The sequence below is a fragment of the Gambusia affinis genome, linkage group LG15, assembly GCF_019740435.1.
Source record: "Gambusia affinis linkage group LG15, SWU_Gaff_1.0, whole genome shotgun sequence".
Lineage (NCBI taxonomy): Eukaryota > Metazoa > Chordata > Actinopteri > Cyprinodontiformes > Poeciliidae > Gambusia > Gambusia affinis.
This window is the reverse complement of record NC_057882.1, coordinates 10,029,986-10,052,443: the sequence shown is the minus strand read 5'-3', so window position 1 is coordinate 10,052,443 and position 22,458 is coordinate 10,029,986. Positions and strand designations below refer to the sequence as shown.

The 22,458-nt window shown below is 38.1% G+C and overlaps 1 long non-coding RNA gene across 1 annotated transcript; it reads right to left on the bottom strand.

Annotated features, from left to right (window-relative positions):
* Positions 1-5,157: 5,157 nt before the first annotated feature.
* LOC122844440 lies at positions 5,158-17,029 on the bottom strand. Its single transcript, XR_006372883.1, has 3 exons — positions 16,881-17,029; positions 16,736-16,793; positions 5,158-5,327 (listed from the first exon to the last, which is right to left on the bottom strand). It is a non-coding gene; the product is annotated as an uncharacterized LOC122844440 (long non-coding RNA).
* Between the last annotated feature and the right edge of the window lie 5,429 nt (positions 17,030-22,458).

The window sequence follows — 22,458 nt, the reverse complement described above, 5'->3', positions numbered from 1 at the left end:
CTAGACAGCAGTTTGCTCCATTAAGATGATTAAGACTCCATTAAGATTATCTGTTTAGCTGCTAAGTAAGTGAAAGCTAGAAAGCTTGCTAGCAAATGTTTACTCTCATTTTGACCTTAAAATCTTTTTGAAGTACTGGTCATTAAGTCAATATGAAGAGGAAATGTATTTTGTATACATTTCATATGTTGAACATGGTTTCTGTCTTCAACTTCAATTGTCTTGTCAGATCTAACAAAAGTAGATCTGACAAGGGTTATTTATTTATCTCAAATACTGAGCTGTGGCTGGGGCAGGAGATGGATAGTTTTATATAAACGCTGAGGAAAAAAAAAATTACAGTTATTACATTTAAATAAGCACAGTACTTAGCACAAGTTAGTACTATGTTGAACATTCAAATTATGACAAAAGAAGTGCGTATAGAACCATTATTGACATTAGTGACAAGTCCTTTTCTGGAGTTTTAGTATTTTGATAAATTTGTCAAAGTTAGATTGATTAAAAATCTAAAGAACAGTTAACAATAGAAAACAATTATTGCTTGTGGTGCTAAGCTCATGCTGTGTGATACAAGTTCAAAATAAATAAACTTTTTTATTGTTGTCATGACTCTGTCAGTCAAAGCTGGAACAAAATTGTCTTAATAGATGAAGACTTGACATGATACTTCACTGCGGCGTTGAATGTCTGTGCAAAACTGAGATTTGTAAATTGTAGCTTAATATCTAGTTTGCTCTTTGTAAAAGTTTCTCCTTTGTTCTCTGTAACAATGCTTCTTTTTTCTTCAGGGGTCACCACAGCGAATCATCTGTCTCCATTTAGTCCTGTCCTCTACATCTTCTACCCTCACACCAACTAACTTCATGTCCTGTTTCACCACATCCATAAATCTTGGTCTTTCTGGTTTTGATGTCTGTTGGTGTTTCACTGGGGCGTTTTAGCTTGCTTTACACTTTTAGAGTTATTCAAGAACGTGGTTTTCCAATTTAAAATAATGTAAAAAAAAAAATAAATAAATCAGGAAGGAAAACAAACCATCTTGCCCTATTAAACTTTTGCTCATCTTGCGTTGAGTTTAAAAGGTAAATGAATACATACAGCTTCATATAGATACATCTGATGGCCCATACGCACCTAAATTAGGCTGGTACTGAATTTTGGAAGACGTTGAAAAACTATGATTTCATTCTTGCAACTTGTAAACAATACATATGGATCGCATGTGCCAGTACCACAGAATTTAATGCTGCTCTGTGGTCCATCAGCGAAAAGTTTTCAGACCTCTCCATTAAGGAAGCAAAACAAAATCAACTCAAAAGAAAGAGCAGCAAGAAAGGACAAGTTAATCAAATCAACATTTGTGATGCTCAGAGAGAGGTTTGTATATACTTTATGTACCTTTGTTGACAATCACTACTATCCCTTGGCTTCCCATTAGATCTGGGAATTTGCTCAGAAATTGCAGTTTGGGGTGATCTGGTCACAGGTCAGGTGCTTATTTCATCTTCATTTTGTCATATGCATGTTAGCAACCTAAAATAATGGACCAGTTCAAAGAAACAGTTAATTTTACGTTTCTTTTGACGTGATACAATTTGAGTCAGAAAATTATGAATCTCGTATCAACTCTCGGCTTTAATGCCTTACAATAGGTCCTACTTAAAGGAGGAGTAATACCTAAACAATATGTGTCATTCTAAAAGCAAGAATGCTGGTGGACAAATCTCAACTTATAGATTTTCCTTCATCCAACCCAAATAACATTTGAATAAATGCCTCTTGGCAAGTTGCACTTCAAGTACACATTTTTTGTTGCCATGAGCAAACCTCTGGCAAAACTCTGGGTGGATATTTGACCATTTCTTTAGGGAAAAAACAGTTAAGGCCAAGGGTTTGGGTTGGACGTTCAAGAAACTTGACTATCCAAAACCAGTTTGATAGTCCTGTTTATGAGTTCTGCTGGAACATCCAACTATGTTCAAGTTTTGTTCATTTTAGCCAAATTGTCACCACCATATTAACAAAATCAGTTGGGTTGTTTGGAAACAACCTAGGAACCACAACGTCTACAGGCAATTATTAAGAACAAGTTACTGGAATTTCAGTGTCTCTGTTCACAATGAAGTCAGTGTGGCATCAACATGGACTGAGAGGATTCTGACTAAGGAAGGAGGCATTCCTGGAAAAGTAACACCTTAAACTCCAAGTGGAATGCGCAGATATTCATGTGGATGATCTGAAGACCTTCTGGGGAAAAGGCTTATGATCAGAGAGACAAAGATAAAACTTTATGACAAAAGCTACTGTATTTTGGAGAGGTTAAAGTGATTCTTTTATGCTACTGGCTTGTTTCACCGTCACATGCAGTGACATGATGCCTAAAATCAAGGTCTCTAGCCAAACAACTTAAATGAACCCCACCATTTATGCCAACACAAATAGCAAAATATTCATCTCAAAGTATTCCAGAACATTGCTGATGGCATGTAGTTTTTTTCTTTTTTTACTAAATGTTAGGAAACACTTAACATTAGCAAATAAGAGGATATGTATAATTTAAACTGTACATTATTAGACCTATGTGTGTGTGTGCGTGTGTGTGTGTGTGTATGTATGCGAGTCCTCTATTTATTATGATATTAATAACCATAATTAATCCATTTGTAAATTTCTGATTGAAAAAAATGTTACTTATATGTTCTCACAAATAGTCTTCAATCAAAGTAAAGGAACTAAGTTAAATAAAAGAGAACTGTCATTTGTATGTTTAGAGAATATTTAAATAAAAAAAACAGATTTTAGAGCTGAAGTCAAAAGATAAAACTATATGAACAAATTCATACCTTGACTTTGTATTCTCTTAAAAATATTTAACAGTTATAAATACATTTTTGATTATGTCCTTGAGTAAGCGGTCTGTACAGGCATCGCTCTGACTGTCAGTCTGTGTGTGGGCGTGTGCGTGCGTATATGTTTGTGTGTGTAATCTTCCCGTTTCTGTCTGTTGAAGCACGATGATTAAGAACCAGCTTTCAGTGAGAGAAGGTATCATAATCAAACATGGTGTTGCAACCTTTTAATCTCCAGCAGCAGTTGACTAACATCCCATCTCCCAAAATGACAGATGATTGGACGGCCCCTGTGGAGCCCGGTGACATTATGGTAATTGTCATTACCAGGGCTGGGGTGCTTGCGTGACCGACGCCATTAGAGAAAGTGCAATTACAGTGGGCTTTTGGTGACCTTGCTGACGAGTGGAGGTCAGGGCTTCTCATTAGAGTGTGGTGGAAGGCAGCCCAGTGTCTCCTCTGTGCCAATCAATAAGAGCGTAGCTTGGTCGCTGCTAATCATAGCTTTGACGCAGCCTCACGCCCTGGCCACCACCACCCACCCTCAACCCCACATATACTCACCCAACCTTTCTGTGTCCCACCATTTGTCAGATTTTCCACCAAAGCAAAAGGGATAAAGCAGTTAAAACACATACAATGTACTTATATAATTTTAGATATACACATGCTGTAGAAATTTAAAGATTAACAGGAGCAGATTCTACTTCCAATAAACTTATGGGTAGTACGGGAAGCGCTCACTCCAGGAAGCACATGAATAATGACAGAAGGTGTATTAAGTTATTGACACAGCTTTACGATGCAGGAGAATGATAAAAGAGGGCTTTTCCAGGTGTGAATATAAAAAGGCAATGAATACATGTAGAGGCTTAACACACCACAGCTCAGGTTTTGCGACCTGGCAGGGTCAGTTTAGGGACAACCCATCATTTTCTCAGGCTTCTTTCCTTTAACCAGCACTTGATTTTTAGAAGTTTCCCTCATAGATGTTTCAGTATCTTATCTGACTTCTGCTAAACTATCTGTTTAGCTGTTTCAAAGCAAATTTTGGTTATGGCAATTAATAACAGTGAGGCATCAGTTTTTGTTTTCCTATACATAGTTATGGATTCAGTATTTCTAGTTTCTTGTTTTGGCAGGAACTGATCACACACAAGATATGATGTTTTGTGGCTGAGAAAACAATTCTGCTGCCCAAGGAGTCTATAAACATCATAATAGTGAAAAACACAATGTCAGGGTCAATTTTACCCTTGTTAAATCCCTTCTTAAGAACTTTTATTATTCTTTGTTTCAAATCAAAATGAGTTCACATTTTGCTTTTTTTCCTGCTTAATTTTAACACTCAAGATTATATTGTATGTTTTACAACTTTTTCTTTTTAAATGTCAGGCATGTGGCTCACAACAGTCACATCTACTTTCTTCTTTTGGACTAAAATTTGGAGTCAAATGAAAGTTTGGGGATGACTGAAAAATACAATGGCCACCAAAGACATAAGCACCAAAGGTTTTTTTTTTTTTAAGCAAGAAAAACATTTTGTGTTTACAACAGCAGTTAGCCACAGTTAGCCTTTTCCAGCCAACACATCATTTACAATAGTGAAGATTATGTTTAAAAGTTAGCTTTGAAATTACCTTAATGCTTTGAAAAACCATTTTGATTTACTCTTGTTTCGTACTTTCAAGATTGATATTTTATCATTACAAAGAAGTATGAAGTTTGATCTTCAATATAAGACTGGAAGATGCTTATAGTTACAGTGTTAATTTAAAAGCAAAAATTCTTCACACTAACCTCTAATAAAAACCCTAAGAAAACTTTAGGACAATACAACAGATTTTATTCAGGGCCTATGTTTGAACTTTTGCATTGCAAATTAAGATCCCACAATGCACTGATGACACACAACTTTATCAGTTTTCCGTCTTGTTGACGAAGACGCTGCATTATTAATATGCTGAGCTGAGGAACCGTTAACGCTGCGGTGTGATGGAGGTGTGCTGCGCCATGAGCTCTGTCCATGGCGGTGTGAGGTATGCGGTATGGCTTGGGGGCAAGTAGTCAGGCAAACAGGCTGCGAGCCAGTTGTTGAGTTGTCTGCAGAGAAAGAGGGGAGGAGGGGTGGCTTGGCTGGAAAACTCTAGATCTGCCACAGCTCTTTTTCACCGTTTGCACTCCAGTGGTTTAGTCACCAGACCTGCCTATTAAATCAAGGACCTCCTTTGAATGAGAGTGACAATTATGCCCCGATGAGTTGCAACCTCCCCCCCCAATCCTCCATTCTGCTCCATGTCCTGTCCCTTTGCTTTTTCTTTCTTTTTTTTTTTTAACATTCCCTACCTACTCCGTTTCATCCTGCTTCCACCGGTTTCTTCCTTTGCTCTGTGTGACTTGTTTTTTCAGGTCTCGCTCAAATGGGAAAACACTGTGTTGCATCTCTGGCCTTCTCTCAGTGTCTGCGCAGCTTCTCTGAAGAATAAAGAGACGAAGGATTTCATTTGGCAGTGGCAACACTAATTGTGGCAGAGGTGTAAAACACATATCCCATGACTATTATGACTTCATATGTCTTGTTTGCTGAGGCTCTGTCATTTGGATCAGGAGGGACAGGAGGAGCAGAACTTTTAACTATGCTTGTGATGTGGCATGAGGGACAGAAGTGTCCTCCTGTCTGTCTGGCATATTAGAGCCGAAAGAAATATGTCAACAACTTCTGAATGGATCATTTCTAGCACAGGTGTATGCGAAATATTTGATCTCATGATCTCTCAGGAAATCTCATGATCGGTAGAGTTTAGCTAAAGTAAGAAATAATCTTTGAAGAGGTAGATAAGTCAAGTCAATTTTGTGTCAAATTTTCTGCAAAACAGCAGCTTTACATGTTAAACACATCAATTATGAAACAAGCAACACATCTTCCATTCGGCTGTCATCAAGAATTATCAACAAATTTACATCAAATACTGTATATCAATCAATGTTCCTGTTATTGTTACTCAAAGGCGACTTTAAATAGGTGGTTTTTTGGTTTTTATTTAATGGTTTCGGCAGTTTTGCAGTTTTCTGGAAGTTTGTTCCAGATTTCAGAACTACATGCTGCTTCTCCATGTTTGGTTCGGACTCTGTGGTTGCAGAAAAAACTTGGACCAGAAGACCTGAGTGGTCAGTAAGGCTGATACGACAACAAATGTTTAAAGTATAAAGCCTGGCCAAAAGAAAAACTGCCATCTGAATTTAACTGCGCAAATAAGTCCAAGCTTCCTATTGGATAGTTACTGCATGGACAACTGTGTATTACAAGAAAAAATTGAAAACAAATCTAAGGAGATTGGAGAAAGTACTCAAGTTTGGTTTAAATCTAGGCACTGTTGCATTTTATTTTAGATCTTTTCATGTTGTCATCTTTCCAGGTTGTCAAAAATATTGTGTTTAACTTGTGAAAATTAACTAAAAATTATGATATGACAAAGGGGCAAAGACAAGTCTCCAAAGGTTTGTTTTGTGTCAACTTGTTTGCTTTGAAAAGAGTGAAAATAACAATAATGATTTATTTATGTGTCTTGCTTTGAAATGTGTATGTTTTCTGGCTCAATAATATCAACCAAGCGCAACAGCTCAAATGTTTAGTCACCAAGAAGAGCCTCAAAAGTGAACAATGTGAACAAGTAACATTCAAACTCTGTTCAGAAAAGATTAGACAGAACAACCCTCAGAATAATCCTTATTTATATGCAACACGTTTGGCTAGAGCCGAGTTTCACAGTGTAAAGTTTACCTGCGTTGATGGGAGTTGTTTCAAATATCATCTTACTGCATGTTTCAGTTGCAGGGAGTCTGACAGGCTCCACGCTTACAAGTGTAACTGTAAACTCTGGAAAATGTTGTCGTTCACTTCAACTGGATTTTTCAGTCTTTTGTAGACCAACATCAATATGTGAGCAACTTGGGTTTTTGAGTAGATGCTACAGTCTCAACTCTTGACCCCAAACATGCAGGGTTACTGCATAAACTTCTTTCTCCAATCAAATGGCACTTTTAAATAGTAAAAAAAAAAAGTTAATTGAAAGAAAGCCATAAAAAGTCTCCCCCTAAGCCATGAAGAAAACACGTGGAAGAAAGTGCTCTAGTCAGAAGAGAAAATCTATTTTTCATCCTGCAAAAAAGTCTTACCAACATCTTGCATCTCTCCCAAAAGGACTTACAGATGTAACTGCATCAGTGGATCTGTAAGTTATTGACTCTGGGGACTGAATACAGATACATGACACTCATACGCACAAATTGTAATAGTTTTTTTAAATGTGTGAAAACAGTGCAACATTTTTACTGTAATTATTTTAAAACATACAATTTTAAGAATTCTAAATGACCTCCATATGACTAAATCAACAAGTTCGTAAAGCTCAAATTAATAATTAATTAATTGTGAGCACATCAAAGTAGCTGAATTTAGCAAATCTGTACCCCTTAAATCAGCAAAAGAAGTTAGTAAAAATGTGTTTTTCAACTGAAATATGCAAGACTTTACTGTTTTGCCTTTCTGTTGTACTCAAGACAGGATGTGATAAGACAACTGCTTGTCCCACAGAACGGATGAACAAACTGAGGGATCCATTCAATGGATGGATTAAGGCTGGATGGACTGAGGGGTTGATGAATAAATGTACAGAGGGTCTGTGGACGGAGAACCAGAAGGATGGAGTTGATGAATAGACAAACCAAAGGGTCAGTGGATAAATGGACTAACAGACAGACTGAGGGTCACTAGATGGACAGACAGAGGTGACCACACTGAGGAGTCGATAGGATGGGCAGATTGGCCATGAGGGGTCATTGGATAGCTGGACAGACAGACGGATGAACTTAGGGGTCAGTTGATGAACAGATGGACGGATGCTAATATTTATCTTATAAGCAATGCGAAAGGAAAAAGGTCTTAAAATACAATTGAGTTTTATTTTCTTTTGCTTTGCACCTATCCAGACCTACAAACAAATATTAGAATCAAATTCTGTACCTCTTAAGACCTTCCAAGACTAACTTTAAGTGTCATGGCAGCATTGTTCCCCTACATTTCATAACTGTTTTGCCTGTGTCTGCGTTGGGAATGAACCGAAGACTCTGGTGCAGGCACACAGCATTACAGAGCGAGCCGCACCCCTATACCTCCAGGCAATGCTCCAGCTCTGCACGCTGCTCATACGCCACGCTCTGCTTCCCTCTCTTGCTTGGCCCTTAACTCTCTGGTCAGCACTCCACCTAGCTCCAGTTCTTCTACTCTGCTTCCCAAATGCTTAATGACCTTCCCTCTACAGCATGAGCAGCAGCTGCTACCTGTCTTTGGATTTTGGCACAAACAGTGTTGCAGAACCCAAATCTATCTTTACAAAGGCTTTATTTTGTATTCCTATGATTAAAACTTGAACAAAGCTTTTTTTCCAGGGGGCCCAATAACTATAATGGAGTATCTTTTTCTCCAATATTACACCACAAAGGTTCATGAAATTTTCTTATGAATATCAGGAAGCAGGCACTCAAGAAGGGATACAGGGAGAACGTCACCAAGCCAAAAACAAATTCAACAAGGCAATCAGGCTTGAGAGTAAGGTTGCCAACAGTGACTCATTCTGCAGAAAAAGAGTGAAAAAGACTCCTTATTCTTTCTCTTCAACAGCCTTAGCCCCATTTATTGTCTCATGAAGCAGTAAATCCTATTTATTCAGCCTTCCTATGTTTGTAAGTCATAGGTTATTGTACCGTATATATGTACATGAGGAAATTTTGTCTCACTTAATGGTAAGAATACTTTAAAGTGCTACATGTAAAATAAATTCCATAAAATGTATCATTGAACACAATGGTGGCATAATTTAGATTCAAAGCCATGATGTCTTATCCTGTTGGAAGTGGAAATCAGCGCACTGAGACAGAAATGGTTAACAACAATACTCAGGTTGGCTGTGGCATTTAAATAACACGCAGTTGCTAATAAGGGGCCTAAAATGTGATGAAAAAAAAACAACTCCTCACCAACATACCAACACCAGCAGTCTAAACTATTGATTTTGTTGTTTTTACACTAAACTCTACATACTGTAGTTGTAATAAGTGGTTATATGAGCTGCTGTTGTCTTTCTACCATTTGAACCAGTCTGACCATTCTTATCTGACCTCTGACATAAACAAAGCATTTTCCCCCCCAAACAGCAACTGCATGTTCTCTTGTTGGCATTCCCAGTAGATCAGCAGTTTCTGAGATACTCAGAACATTGCTCTTCTCGCTCCAACCACTATGCCAGATTCAAAAAAATCACTGAAATCCCTTTTCTTCTCCATTCAGATGCTCAGTTTGAACTGTAGCAAATTATCTTCACGTGTAGATGCCTGCAAGTAAACATATACCCCACTGAAGCTGCTGGTGAGTTTGTTAGTCAGTATTAATATAAACTTATAAAGATCGATTTTTAAAAAATTATAGTACTTAGTAGGTCACAGTAGACGTTAACTACTCACATATGACCTCAGTAAGCAGTTTATAGCCCTAAACAAAACACATGTCTTAAGAAAGTATTTGAGTCTCAAAAGAGTCTCAAACTCCTGCATTAGCTAGCTAGAGGTCATATCTAGGCTCTAATTCAATTTTCTAGGAGTTGTTCTTATTTTCACCCTCTCTAGTTTTGCCATCTACAGCCATACGGGGACAGTGGAGAAGAAGGGAAAGGAAATGGGCTGGTCTGAGTGGGTTCACCTTTCAGTGGGTGAGACAGATGCTTGTTTACTGGCCTCATTATGTCAGCAGCTGTCCTGAGCAGGTCACTCGGCGGTCCTCTGTCCACCTACTGAGACACATAAGTCCAGCACCTGCCAGGGGACACACTGTAAAGCCTTCCAGACATGAGAAGAGCTTGACAAGCTCTAGTTTAAATTGCTGTCACTTGGCCTCTGTCCGCACAAGCATAATAGCATCTTGAAACTAAATATACCCTGGAGTAATGGCCTCATGAAGTTATGTAAACGTGCAGAGAAATTAGTGTTTTAGACAATACACACTAGAAGGATATTCACTTAAAATGATAAAATAAAGAACAGCTTGAACTAAAGCTATGCTTTAAAGGCACATTCAGGTATGTTTGTTTGAAAACACGCAGTGAGGCTAGAGAACAAATACTTTGAGTCCTGCTAATTACAGGTTTTGTAGAGAAACTGGGATTGACTATAATCTGTATCAGTAAATCAAAGCAGGACAGTCTGCTGGACACAAAACTCTGGTTTGTACATCTCCGGTCTTAATTGACAATTGAAACTCATCAATTCTAAAAATATAGCATTGAGATACCCTCAGTAATTAGAGCTACACATGCAAGACCTGGCATAGTATTTTAGAAAAGGTTCAAGTGTCACAATAACACTTCAGAACATTGAAGTACCCACTTGAGCACCCTAAGTGGCTTGTGATGGAGATAAAACGGGGATAATTTTCTCAAATTTACACTAACTTGACAGAATAAATGACGGATTATTTAAAACGAGATAAAAACCAACCTGGTTTTCTCAAGATTGAGAGCTTTCAATTCATACTTTAGAGAAAATCCACTCTTTCAATTGAAAGAATTGAGTTCCTCTCATCATGCAACTAGATCTCTAAAAAAAGATCTCTAAAAAAATATCTGACAAAGATAACCTGAGTGATTACGGAGCACATTGTTATTTATTCAAAAGACATTAAGGAGAAAAAGCTATCCCATACAACCTAACCCTATGCAAAAACATAAATACCCCCTTGTTTAATCAGGAAATAACTATAATTACCCGCATTATTTGGTTCAGTTTCCATAGCCTGATTACTGCCTGACTCAAAAAAAATAAATAAATCACTCAAACATAATCTGTTAACATGTAGTAGGCTTAAATATCTCTAAAAGAATATTTCCTGATCTAAAAAAAAATCTAAAAGAGATGAGAAGCAAAGTGCATGTCATCATTTAACGTACATTAAATTATGTCTTTAACAGACACTTAATGCTTTGTGCAGAAGTGTGCTGACAGGACAGGTTCCTCGATTCAAGTGTTGGATCATTTTCTCAGAAGTATTGATGTTTCTGGATAGAAGAGGTCAAAAAGGAACGAACGCTCAGCCCACAAGAATTATCCTGAGTGAATCAAAAACCTCATCCAGAAGGTCAAAACAGAGCTTAATTTTAAAACACTGCATGTCTCACTTGCCTCAGTTAAGATCAATGTTAATTTTTCAACCAAAAGAAAGAGGCAGGAAAATAAGAGACTTTCCGGGAGAACACGGAGAACTTTCTGTGAGAACACCATGGCAAAACCAAATGAACAGAAAGGCCCATTAAACATTTCCCCAAATGATGAAAGATATGCATTCAGTTCCATCTGGTATAAGACTAACAGTATTTCAGAAAGAGAACATAACTTGGATGTTCTTGGGTGGCTTTGCTTCTTCAGGATCTGGACGACTTGCCTAACTGAAGGAATGATGAATTCTTCCTACCAAAATAATCCAGCCAAAAGTTTATGATCTTAAGCATAAACACTCTTTGATTATGCAGTAGGGCCATCTGAACGTAAATCCAGCATGGATGCTGTAGCATGACCTTAAAAAATAGGCAAAAAGGAGAGAGCCAAAGACTTATTGCTAACCATAACAACTGCATGATGGCTGTTGTTGTCGTTAACGGTGAAAGAACTAGGTAATAGTTTTAGCAGGGGTCACATTGGCTTGGATTGACATATTTGTTTCTTTAATAAATTAATTCATCATTTGATTTTTTTCTGATAACTTGAGCTGTGACAGACTGGCGACCCGTCCAGGGTGAACCCCGCCTCTCGCCCAGAACGTTAGCTGGAGATGGGCACCAGCAACCCTCCCGACCCCATTAGGGGGAAGGGTGTTAGAAAATGGATGGATGGATGATAACTTGAGTTCTCTTGTTTGATTGTAAAATTTGACAATTAAAACATTTAAGTGTGACAAAGAAGCTGGAGCTTGGGACAAATGCATTTTTACAGCAGGCCTGTGCAGTTTAGAAAATAAGTAGTTTGTATTAAGACACAAGTTAGATGGTAAAAACTTGTCTTGTCACTGAATCAATATATTGTCACAAAAAAAAGTCCTGTTCTTGTCCACAGGACATTTTGAAGTCACGTCTTTGACCGTCCAGGCATCCATTAGCGTGTTGTTTTTCCTCTCTGCAGTCCCCACAGCTATAATCCCTTTTATTGAAATCCGTGTCACCTGCCACCTGCGCAGTCCAACACCCTAAAGCATTAGATGGCTGGCATAGTGATGGCCACTGCAGTAAGAGGAGACCACACGGAGACCTTCTTTTACGTTTATTGACGGCCTTTTTTTATAGATTTATATGAATGTTCTTCATGATGAAACTCAACCGGAAGGCCACAACATACACAAGAAAGAGAAAGTAAGAAAATTAGAGGTTTTTCTTTACATACTGCCCAGCTCAGGCAAATCGGGAAATCTCCCCACGTGTGTATTAGCATTTCATCCTCCAGCAACACCAGAGAGAGCCGTGTGTTTTAGGGAAACATGGAGACGGAGAGGGGACTCAAACCACGAGGGAAGAGGAAGAAGAAGACAGAGTGAACAAGAAAAAGGAAAGCCAGAGGGAGCAAGGAAGAAGGGAAGATGGAGAGAGAAGAACGTGAGGCAATTTTGCAAACCTGTGACACATTAATTATTAACAAACTCAGGGCTACATGCGTAAACTCTCCCCTTCTTGTTCATTCCCTCTCATCCTTCCTTCACGCTCGCCTCCTGCGGAAAATGGTCGCACTCGAGATGCGTACGGATACTTGTCCGCACACCGTTCGTAGAGGCAGCATGTGACGCCCATAACATGAAGTGAAGCATGTCAAAGGGTTGGAGGAAGGTGTGAGGCAAGAAGAGTCCACAAAGAGTGGGAGGACAGGAGGAGAAAAAGGCAGTGAGGATTACAGGAAGTGGAGAAAGGACTGGGCCAGGCATCCAGCTGCAATATAAAGTAGAGGTAAAAGACAAAGAAAAGCTCCAAAGAAAGGGAAGGACATAAAATAAGAGATAAGGTCAGTGGGAGAGAGTCTGGTAGACTGGGAAATTTAAACAAAAGTGAAACAACCAAGAGTTTACTTGCATCCTCGAAGAAAACAAGCAGAAAGCAGAATTCAACCTAACGCTTGTGAAAACTTACTGAACTCAATCCTGCAAGGAAAATCTCACTTGCATATCTTTGTTTGCTGCTAATCATTAATTTGTGGTCAGCCCGTTTGACTTTCAGCATTGTCTAATCAATGGTCTGGGGTGTTGCAGTAGGACAGCACAAACACACCTCTGTGTGTGCACACCCGGTCTTGTCTGCATGCGAGTGTGTTGAAATGGTGCTGCTTGAACGGTCACTCTGCCCCTCAGGCAGTGATGTGTGTTTGGAAAGCAATGGATCCTCCCCCAGGAATGGAGAGAGGAGATGCGTGTGAATGTCGCTACATTACTTTTGCAGCTTTTTTTTTTTGCTTCTCTTTCTCATGGCTTTTGGGCGTCCGTCAGGGAAACAAAGCAGATACAGAATTTACAAAGACAAACGCCAGACGGACAACTGAAATGATCCTAGGCACCCAGCCAAAGAAGGACTCAAACAGTTATAATTATGAATAATAATAATAATAATTCAACAGTTCTAAACTTTTTTTAACAAGTACAACCTCGAAAAATTATAACTTTACCATTCTTTTGACATATGTAAAACAACAACAGGATTTGGATTTTCTATTTTTGTGCATACGTACATATTTAAAAAGAAAAAACACATTCTTGTCCATTTTTGGCATGTCTATCCTCCAAATTTCCAAGCTTGAAGTTGGAAAAATACACAGACAGATACCCAGAAGTCAGTTTTTTAAGGGCAAGAATCGCAGGTTTCTAACCAACCTTAACCTCAGAATCCAACATGGCCGTCTTTCATATAAAACTGTCAAAAAGGGTAACGTGACATTCTATGAAGTTATTATTGAGTAAACAAATCTTACAGTGTTTAGAAATTAAAATGATCTATAAAAATATGCCTTCCAACCTTTGATAGATTAACTGATCATGAGTACTCCAGCATTATTTTCTAAACTATGAGAAGTAGAAACACAGGAACATATCTTCTTTGATGCTGCTGCATGACGCATATTTCCACACATGGGAATGTCAGCAACTTAAGTAATTACCACAATAAAAATGTTTGTTTGCTCTCATTATTTGTATTTGTTCGAATTCCCAAAGTACAGTTACAACCTCCTCTACCAAATATTCTGCGGTGGTGTTTGAAGTACAGCATGCTGATAAACACAGATAAATATTAGCTTGTAAAGCTAATAGCATGTAGTCTGATTATTGAACATATTAGTTAGCAAAGGTAATTTGTTTCCAAGGAGAGAGACTGTAGCTGGAAAATCATTCCCAGCTACAGTCTCTAGCTTCAGCGGTTTTGGACCAGCATAAGTTGCCATCGGTATTCGTCCATGACTTGCCGCTTTCCATTTCATCTCGGCTAATTTGTTTGCATTTATCTTGCGAATAATTCCAACTCCAAAGTTTCTTTTGTGTTCCGCTAATGGCAGCCCAAGAACCACCCATGATATTTGTACCACAGTTTGGCAACCATGGTTAGAATGCATTTATGAGCCATTGGGGAGGCAAGATGCAACTCTGTGATGACAGTTAAGCCCATAAACGTGTTTTCGAAAGTCATTTTTTGCAATTTCACAAACCCCTGTTTGTTTTATATATATATATATTTATATATATAAAATGAGCCAAATCTGTGCTGTTGAACTAGCAATATCATAGTTTTATTCCATGTGATCTTCTGTTTTATCAGACTGGAGGCTTACATTTCCCACAACATCAACATGAACATGAGGGGCTCAGTTCTAATACTGTAGGTTTAGGTGAGCCGCCTCAAGCCTTAAGCCTCAAGCAGAGAAGAGCAAGCCAAGAGTCCGGGTAAGCTCGTGTCTTTCCAACACCTCTCCACAGGATTTTTTTTTTTTTCCCCCAACATTACTTTTATCCAGATTGTAATAACTCAACTGAACCAGGTTATAATAATTTTTACTGCAACTTCTGAAGCAGTAAAAAACTTTTTTTAAGGTGTGCAGTATCTCCCCTTAGGCCTATCAATATACTTTGATCTACTGCTATTAGCACTACTAGCTAATATTTATGTGTGATGGAGAATTAACATTTTGCATCATCCTGAACTATCTCCACATTGCTGCAAGGATGCTTTCTTCAGACTGAACAGAGGAGTAGATAGGAAGATGGATAGAACAAAATACAGGATACACCTGCATTTTTCAGCCTGTTAGAGGAAGGGAAATAGTTGAGGCATACAGCTAGTGCTAAGATAGTTTAGATCCATTTAGTTCAAATCAGTTAATTTACTTTAACAAGTGGCATTTCAACACACTTTAGAAGACAAATGTACAAGCAGAACTACACTGTTTAATTCAATCATTTAAACAGATTCAATTACATCAATTTCAGCTCAGCTCCTGTCAAAACAGAAAGTAATTAATGCCATCTTTTTATGCAACTAGCTAAAAAAGGAATCTATTTTTAGGAAACTCAGTCCCCTGCATTGAGTCACTTGCATCTCCTTAACGAACATCTGGCACCATTGAAAGGTTCTCTGCATCAAGTTGTTAACTTTGCAACAATACTCCATTAGAGAATCCATGTGGCGACAGTGGAGCGAAAACTCTTTTTCAAATGGGGGAAAAAAAAAAAAAAAAAACTCCAACAGAACCCAGTGCAGCAGCCATCTGCTGCTGAGTCTGTTTGAGAAGACAAAGACGGCTCATTTAAAAAAAACACACATTAGCACTGGTTCAGAACACGTTTCTGTCCAAGACAAAATTAGGAGTGAATTGTAGCAGCAGATTTAGTTTTTTTTACTGGCTTGAACCAGGATAAACTCTGAGCCTGAAGTAAAATCCTTGGAAAGAAAAACAACATGTACATGGAGTCAGTGGCAGCAACAGTTTTGTCAGTGGCTTTTTTCAAAAGGGAAAAAGGATTAATCACATAAAAATTTCAAGTTAAAATTTAAGTTCTTTTCCCAGACAGAAATTGGTGTACATTTCTTCCAGAGTATGACGATCTATGTTTTGTGGTCTTCTGCACAGATTTTATGACCATATGCAGAGCTGTTGCCATAACACACTAGTATCCTATGAACGCGTCCAAAGAGGATCAGTGAATAGACACCAGCAGCTGTTGGGAATGTTTCAGTTTATGAGGCAATCTCAGTTGATATGTAATCTTCGTTGGGCCTTCTTGACCAGAGATTTGAGATATTTGTGTGAATTTGGTGGGAGTTCTCTAGTGGATGGCAAAGCCACCATGAAGTATTCCAGTACATGTCCTACCAGGCAGATAATGAGTACTGGTCCTAAGGCAACTAATCTGTTGCCCTACATATTGAGACTGTTAGTTTCAAACTGATTTGTGACTTGATTTAGATTGCAATAGTGTGTGACGGTTTACAAGGTTTTTGCTTCTTTTGTTTTTTTTTTAAATGGGATGCCAGCCACGTATCCCTCCTGACAACTAGCATTTGCAAAGTTATTTCACTTTTGTTGTTATTTTAAAACCAGTCACACTAGGACCATACACTTCATCACTGTTGACCCTTTAGTAGGCTACAATTAAAAACAAAAAGTATTTGTTAAAAAATAAAAAAAAAGGGAGAATTCTTTTCTTGTCCTCTCAGAGCAGGCATAGGCTCCCACACAGAATTTAAAATTTGTAATTTAAAATTTAAAATTTTATTTACAATTATGCATATCACAAAAAAAAGAATAAATAGACTTACTGGCCACGTGACAGTCTCCCAGTAAGCAGAACTAGGAATCTTTTCTTTATATCTGCACCTGACAAAAGTAACAATTTAGTATCATTATTGAGCTTAAATGATTAGTTTTTAGACATTTAATTTTTGTTGAATTTCTAGGACTTACGAGTAACTTTTAAATCTTTGACGTCACAAACTTCCCATGACTTCCGGCTTCCCATGTCGAAGAGACTGGCTCACAACAGTCGAGGTATTTTTACTTTTTTTTGTTGTCTTTATCGGTCCACGTTAATTGTAGCCACTCGGATGCGATTAGGAACAGGTGAGGTATTACACCGCCTTGGATTTAATTTTAATAGTTCCAGCAAGGGACGGCAACGTTGGTGAAATGGTGGCGGCGATTGTTGCTATGATACCGCCTGAAGGCTATCAGTCATCTTTACAAACAATCAAAACCAATTTGAACAGCGGACCAATCAGGTGAATTCTGGGCGTGACCAGGGGCGTGTTTGGAAGTGTGACAAAATAGGACAGACAAGATAGGGATAGACGAAAATCGTGCAAGCAGCTTTGTCCAACAAGGGTTGTTGCAAGCGTTCAGTGATAAGGATGGATTAAGGGCATTTGTTGTTAAAGAGTAGCTTCAAATTAATATTCATCCATCTTTTAACCCACTTGTCCTTGCAGGGACACTTGAGGTACCCTGAGAGAACGCGCCGTATGCACAAGGAGAACATGCAAATTTGATGCAAAAAGACTCCAAACAGGACATTCTTGCTAAAATGCAGTAGTGATACCAATTCTGCCATCATTTAACCTTATTAAAATAACATTTGAAGTTCAAATATAATATCGTTCTCTTCATTGAAAATAAAAGATTACACAATTTTACATTTGATAAGTTGGAGTCATTGCTTCCTGTTTTCCTGTTTTTGCTGCAGTGGTATTAGCATCTACAAGAGTACAAACAGCATTTATTGCAATAACTTCTGAAAACATTTTATGGGTTGCTGCTTGGTTCACCTTGTACTTTTGGGAGCTTAACAGACAATATGCTGATGTACAAACAAAAAAATAGAAACATCATCGAATGCACTCCTGTGCAACAGATCACAGTGACTTCACAATGTGCGCATTTACGCAACAATGCTGCTCTAATGTGTGCAGCAGGGTGTGGAACAATTAAGTAATTCTGTGGAATGACAAAATGCTTTGCTTCCTTTTGTGATGAACAATGAAACCCATTCTGTCACACTGGATCAATGCTGGCACCACGCTGGGAAGTGGACATTTTCAGTCTTGGTTGTGCACACACATCTTCTCCTGGTTTCTCTCATTTTCTGTTGTCGGATATTTGAAATCTAAACTCTTCTCATACACAGGCACACCAATTGTATATGCAGAATGTGAAATTAGATTTGAATTATTGTAATACGTTTAATTTATTCATGAAAGGAAAATATAATCTGAGTTTACCTTTTCTTCATGTAATAAATAGAGAAGAGCAGTGAGGAAGAGCCTTGACTTATTAGCTGGGCTCCGTTCAACAGCACTGCACCAAGCAATTTTTGCCAATGGTTGCAGTAATGCCATGTTGACTTTTATGCATCACAGGTTTGGCTGGTAGCCATCTTGATAAGGCCCTTTGCATGACCTCAGGGCTTCTCATTACACCTAAAAGGATGCAGAGATGCATTTTGAGGGGTTGGTTGAAAAACACCAGCAAACAGGTGATTAATCAATCAATCAAACTTTATTTCTATAGCACACCCACCAGCAACACCTTACATTGGCCAGAAAATAAAACAAATAAATGCAGTACACATTAAAACTGAAACAGTGCCAAATAAAAAGCTAGAAAATACAACTCCATTAAAATAAAACATAAAAGTACTAAAAGTCAAGTATGAAAAGCCTTTTTAAATAAATGACTTTAAGTTTGGCTTTGGACAGAAACAGCTCGTAGATGGGAAGACATTTCCAGGATGTTGGGCCAGCCACAGAAACAGACCAGTCCCCTCATTGCTCACCCGCAGAGCGAGGCACCTCCAGCAGATATTGACCGGCAGACCGTAAAGTTCTGCTGGGCTGGTGGGTTTTCAAAAGTTCAGATATATAGGGCTGATGCAAGGCCATTCAGTGCTTTAAAAACAAACAGCAGTGGTTTAAACTGTATCCTTAGCTGAACCGGTTTAAAATGTGACCTCAGCTGAACCGAGAGCCAGTGCAGATATACTGTAAAAGGACAGCAGTGATAATGTTGATGTTTATGTGAGTTTGTCAATAAGCGAGCAGCAGAGTGGGTTTTTTTACAAGGTGTAAGCAGGAGATGGAAGACTGATTGATACAGACTCATAAAGCATTGCAATAATCAAGCGTACAGGTCATTGTGGCTAAGAAATGGCTTTTTTTTTTTTTAGACTGAAAAAAGCTTGTTTTCAGAATCAACCTTTTTGTCAGGTTTTAAGCTGCAGTCAAGTTTTGCCCCTAGATTTTTTTTTCAAACCTGCTTGAAGACCAAGACTGAGTGAAACATTACATAACTTACCATTGAACAACATCCATTTGGTTTAGGTGGAAAAAAATATTTGAGAGAGCCATTTCTAATGTCCGTTAGGCAGCTGTGAATTTATAGAGTGGAGAATTTTGAGTGACTGGCAGATAACGGCTGCATGTAAAGCGAGAAGAGCACAGGCCCCAGAAAGGATTCCTGCGGCAAACCAAAGGTCACAAATAGGGTTAGTTTTCCTCTTTATTGCAAATTAATATGAAGAGCATTGTACAAAATAATTTTTAAACATCTTCTGTTAGAAATGCAAGTAATTTGTTGACATGATTTGTGGCCATCCAGTCATACTGATCAATACGAACAGTATTTGCATTCACATTGTTTTGCTTTAAAACTGTGTTGAAATAGACACTGGTCATTTCTACACCTCCTCCAAGCTAATATGGCAAGTGTGTAAAAAATCTGCCAATCCTCCACAATAGGACATGTTTTAAACCTGCATTTATTTTGGCTTTACACATACATAAAATGGCATATATTTTTCTCCTTGGCAACTAAGTTTTACTTTTTGATTCAATATATTCCATTTGCAATTAGACACATGAGAAGCGATAACAGTCCAATCTTGATAGTGTAGAAGTCATGTCCAGCCATATTTTCACTCTCTCTGTGTGTTGCCACTCATATCACTGAAACAAATTTAATCAAAACTGAATGGCACAACTGAATTAATAATCTAGAAATAAACTGTGCCACTAAAATTGACGAAGTAGAAAAAATCTATTGTGCAGTCTAACTCCTCTTTTCCAGACAGGTACAACTTGTGTTTATTTTGGAGACTTTGTTAAAATAATTTTCTTCTTTTGCATAATTTCAACAGAATAAAGACACTGAAATTGAAGTTTTGATTACTTTGAGACGCTTGCGTATTAAACAAAGATAATGTTAAGAAATCAATAGGAAACGTGTGGTAAACTGATAGGAACAGACATCCACACAAAAACACACATGCACAGACATTTTAGGTGCGATCCTCTAGCTGCTATTTAGGGGAAGGTGTAGAATTGTGGGTAGGAACAACAGGACAAATTCAGTTTGAAATCCAACACTTCAGGAGAGTGTTGCTGATTTAAAGGAACAACTGTAACAAAACGAAAACCATGCCCAGAAACAAAGAAGCATGAGTTCCAAAAGTAATGCAACTGGGTCTCCAGTAGGTTTAAAAATCAATCTTTTACCACCGTTTGGTCCAGGATTTGGGATAAAATTAAGATAAAAGCACAAAAATTCTAATCAGATTGTAAACTTTTCATGCCAGATCCAACATAGAAGCTCATCTGAACTAAATGTGCAGGAGTTGAACGACGTATTTAGAAAGTGGAACTGAACATTGCAACCTACTATCAGCAAGAAAGTGAACAAGCTTATTCCAAAATTGAACTGTACATTCATATCTTTGCACATACACAACATCCATGGTTTCTCCAACTATGTTCAGGGTAACAAAAACTTTGCTTCCTTAGTCCGTCACACACAGATGACTTTAGTAGACACATTGTGCTTGGACACTGTCACTGTTCTTCTCTGCAGGCTCTGCCTCCGCATTGCTGGTCCCAGTGGACAAGATCTCTGAGGACATCTCATTCTGTCAGCTGCTGTGTCGGAAGAAGAGGGGGAAGAAGGAAGCACAGTTTGAAGTAGCCTCTGGATTTGAGCACCCCTGCTGTAGCTGTTGCTTATCTGTGCAAATCCAAGACATATTGTTGCAGTTTTGGTGTTTTGTATTTGTGCAAAACAGTGTGTCTACCTCGACCACACATCAGTGACTGCAGCAGCAGCCAACCCAGCTGCAGTGAACATGTGGACGGGTAAGAACGGTCTTTCTGGGCCTGATAGCCCATCTCACCATGGCAACACTTCCCCACTGTGCGTCCCTGCTGCTGCATTAGTTTTCTGCACACTGCGTGCAAACCAGGTCTGCAGCATCCCTTACACTTACTAAAGGGCGCACGCACAGCAACAAGCCCATCTTACCAAACTGATAAAGACTTCTGATCCAGTAACTCTCATGTAAATGTGCTCTGAAATTAGAAAACAATTTGGAGTCAAATATGATACAGAGATGGTTATTATCTTAATAAATTCATAAAATAAGTCTTTTAAGGGATTTTTTTTCACATTTGTGTTATTAAAGTTTTAAAAAATACAAAAGTCGGATGTTGGCACACATATCTATGGTCCATAATCAGTGTGAAAGTAATGCTATTGATAAAATATTGTTATCTGGTCAAATATTAATAATACACATCACTTTACAAAAGCACAGAAAGAGCCTGACATTTATTCATCCATTCATTGTTGTAATTTTAATTTGATCCCACTATAAATAAAGCTTTTCTATTACAGTGGCAGAGACCTGCAACACAGTATTCAAGTTGGGAATGAAAGTGAACGAAAGTGCAGGGTTCAAATCCCAGGCTTTGAAGAATATGTCATGAAATGCTTCTCATTCAATGAAAGAAGGTGCAGCATGATTGAATATTTTGCCAAATGCTATTGCCTGGGAGAAAACTAATATTATCCAGGAACTCTGACTATTTCTGTGGTGGAACATGGTCTGAAGTACATCATGCTGTGGCTCTGCCTTTACTTCAGCAGGAACAGAAAACATGTTAATTATTACAAAACACTTTAAAAGAAAAGGTTAAAGACACTCTTCAAACAGAGCAACAAAACTGAAATGGTTTAGCTCAAAGCATCTTCACTTCTTAAAAAGGCTCAGAGTCCAGACATAGATCCTATTGAGAATGTGTGGCAAGACTTATAAATTTGACGTTCCCAGATGGTTTCCATCTAAGTGTGTGCAAAGTTAGAGGAGAAACACACCAAAAGAATTGCTGCTGTCAGAACATTATATTTTACTGCTGTAGTGTCTAAATACAGATATTCCACTCATATTTCAACAGAAACACAAAACATAGCATCTGTTTGATTGTTGAACACCTTGTGAACCTTGGTGTTCATTGTGTGTTAATTATTTAGTATATTACATATCTTTATATAACACACATCCTGGTTTTTTTACTTGAATTTGACCTGTGAGAAATGTGAACAGGTCAGGTTTTATTTTTCTTCATGAGTGGCAGATATTTACAGTTTAACAAGATATTTATAGTTCTATGAGAAAAGGGAACACTACACTTATATATGTGAGCTTCTACTGTTTATAAAATAC